Here is a 3,625-nt window from a genome sequence, read left to right as displayed (position 1 = left end):
ACTCTATAGAGAAAGGTAGTTGCAAAAGCGGCAAAGCCCTCAATGAAAGGAAAGTAAGTATATATAAGAGGAGAGGTGACTATTCATTAACTTTGATAGCCAATCATCTCTGACAAAGCAATTATGACTTTTTGGGAAAATGTACCGACGGGGCCATTTTGGTCACTTCACGGTTATGTCACAGGAATGATGTCACCACACAGTGTTTGAGGGATCGATGAGTCAAACCAATTCCATACCAACCCGACCTAGGGAAGGTATGCGATTGAAATCAGAACAACCCGATCTCAAGGGTCTCTGTTACTCCAAGACCGAGCTCGAAGAAGTTAAATTCAAGTTCGAAGCTTGACTTTTGCATGAACACTAAAAGGCAAAACATTGAAGACATTAAACAAGAAAATCCTTTGCATTCCATAAATATATTTACAAAGGTGAATTTACAAAACTCCCATGCGGAGTCCACATACAAAATAAGAAGAAATAAAAAGAGCAAAGGTGGCCTAGTCTTCATCTTTGCTACTCCCCAAGCTACTTGCAGAGCCCTCGTCCGAAGTAGTCGGAGTTGCTGACTCCTCTTCCAAGGCCTTCGCTTCATTGATCTTGGCAGAGAAATCGAAACCCTTGGCGTGCACTTCCTCAATGACCTGCCTCCGAGCTTCTAATCAAGCATGTGCAAGGGCGCGATCCAGTTTGAGCTCGGTCTCTTCAGATATCTCCCTGGCTCGAGTATTCGTTGCAGTAGCATCTTCCTGATATGAGAATATAAGTGCATCAGCCACCTACTTGGCTGCGAATAATGCGGCCGCTAACTCAGCATGAAGCGTCTTAAATTTGTAAGCCTCCTCTTTAGCACCTTGAAGAAGACTCTGAGTCGAGGCCAGCTCCTGTCGGAGAATATCCCTTTTCGAGGCCATGATATCCTTGTACCACTTTAGCTCAAGAATCTCGCCATCTTTAGCCGCAATATCTTCCCGAAGCTACCCTGCTAGGGCATTCTTTTGCCCAATCTACAAATGCTGAGTCAAGGTAATAAATACCAAGTCATGAAAACATAAGGCAAGCTCATGAATACCGAACTACCTGCTCGATGAAGTTGGCCCGCTCTTGGAGCACTTTCTTCGAGCTTGCTCGAAGGTTGTTCAGTTCCTCCTCCCTTCGGGCGTATAGAGTTTTTAACTCATTCAACTCCGAAGCGAGCTTCTTGAACTCCTCCTCACAATGAGTCAGTTCAGCTCGTAACTTTGAAAAGGCCCGGTCGTACAGCATCGTGACCTATAGCATGAAGGAAAGAAGTTAGAAAAATAAAGATCAAAACTCAAGGCACAAAGGTTATGTCAAAAATCACTTGTTTTTGGATCTTCGCAGCCTCCTCTAGAACGACTGGGGCATCGAGATCAGCATCCTCTTTAACACCGGCAAAAAAATCTCCAAATGCATAATCCTCTCCCCGGGATGCCCCTACGTCTGGAGTCTCCCTATTCTGGGTGTCCCGTATTTGCCCTAGGGAAAACGACGAGCTTGGTTGAAGATCGCTTATGGAATCAACCTCTATCGGGGCTTCCTCTCGCCCTCGAAGGGCCTCAGAGTTGGATACTCGGAATGCGCCAACCAAGTGCTCATCGACACAAGTTGTATCATGTTCAATGGTTGGCTCGGGGACTACATCCAAACCCTCCTCCAGGGTCTCCTCAATACGAGGTGGGACCGCATCGGCCACCTTTAACTCGACAGTCTTCTACCTAGCAACCTTCGAAGCATCAGCACTTTGTCTTGCCCTATGTACCAGTGGGCAACTATCATCGTCTTCGTCTTCAACACGAAGACTCTCAACAGCTGCCAGAGTTAGGACCGTTGCATCGGCCCTACGCTTTCGACCCTTAACTCTCTTTGGTTTTGAGGACTCCGCCGGCGTTTCTTTCTTTCTCTTTCTATCGTTGGCGGGCTTTTGGGTCTTCTCTTCGTCAAGAGGAGGTGGTCTCATTGAAGGTATGTACAAGCATAAAATGTCAAACATACCGCCAAGAAATCTATTTATAAGGAATTTAGAAGTGACAGTGGTGAGGGCGTACTATGATTTTTGACCTCCCATTGAGTTTTGGCCAAATCACGCCAAACACGCTTGTCATATGAGGAGGTGGAGTCTAAGAGTTTAATCCAGCCCGGGACGTCCTTGACCGCGCCGGGGAACCACACGATAGCTACGCAATCAGAGGATAATCAATTCAAAAAAGAAAGGAATTAGTTCGAAAGAGGAAAAGAGGACATTCAGATGATAAAACATGCTCGATGTAATGACACGTACGTCTCATATTCCATTCCTCAAGGAATGGCATCTTCTTAGTAGGGATGAGGTCCGAGGTCCTGACTCGAACGAAGCGGCTCATCCACCCTCGATCTTTTTCTTTATCAATGCTCGCAAAAAATACTTTGGTGGATCAACGTTGCAGTTTGACTAGGCCCCCTCGATAGAGACGAGGGCTATACAATCTAATCAGATGATCAAGAGTGAAAGGCATCCCCTCGACCATGTTCGAGAAATATCTAATCAAATAGAAGATTCTCCAAAAAGAAGGATAAATTTAACCAAGCGTCACTCGATATTGTCGGAAAAAATCGAGGATCACCGGGTCTATCAGTGGAGAAGAAGAATCTACAGGACCTAAGATAAAGGGATACGTATATACGCTGAGGAAACCAGCCCTGTGTGTAATTATATCCTCTTCTGATGAAGGGATCTCTACTTGTACCACCTCTCCCCAGTAGCAATCTGTTTTCACCTTCTCTATGTCGGTTATTACACTAATGTACCGGGACATGGGCTCGCGTCGGCCGGGTACCGAAGAAGGTTTATCAATTTTGAAATCAGAGGATGTCTCAAAGGGCCCAGGAATACACTCCTCAAAACGAGGAGGCACTATCTTTTTGCTTTTAGACGAGCATGACAAAGAAAGGGCTTCCTCTTTTTGAGGTACAATCTTAGAAGTTTTGGCTATGGTTATAACAAAGTTTCAAAGTAAGCTGACAAAGAAGTGAACACAGAAGAAGGATGAAGATAGGAAACTGTTAACAAAGATTTGAAGATTTGAAGATATTGTAAAGGTTTAAAAGATAGGGAATTGGAGTATTTATAAGAGTCATCTAAGTGTATTGGAGGATTCGAAAGGGAGAACAATAGAGATTCGTGGGCTTTTCGAGAACCGTGTTGACAAGGCCTATGTATGACTTTTCTGTCACATCATTTAATGATCTAACGTGGCTGACATCACAATGGGGGTATCGAAGAGGCAAGAACACAATATCATTTCTGTAATGATCCCGCCGGTCGTTTCATGAGTCACTGCTCTGTTTTCCCCATTTCTGCTTCTTATTGTCTTTTTCAGCTATATCATGTGTTATTGGGTTTCTTGGTTCGAGTTCGGAGAGGTTTTGGAAAGGAACGAGACACTTAGTCTCGTTTGAGTAAGCTTAGGTTGGAAAAGTCAATCGGAAGTTGACTTATGTGAAAAAGGTCTCAGATTTAAATTCTGATGGTTCAGATAGCTTCGGGAGGTGATTTGGGACTTAGGAGCGTGATCGGAATGTGTTTTGGAGGTCCGAAGTCGATTTAGGCTTGAATTGGTGAAAT

This window comes from Nicotiana sylvestris, chromosome 8 (genome assembly GCF_000393655.2).
Source record: "Nicotiana sylvestris chromosome 8, ASM39365v2, whole genome shotgun sequence".
In the NCBI taxonomy this organism is placed as follows: Eukaryota; Viridiplantae; Streptophyta; class Magnoliopsida; order Solanales; family Solanaceae; genus Nicotiana; species Nicotiana sylvestris.
This window is presented reverse-complemented; position numbering follows the sequence as displayed.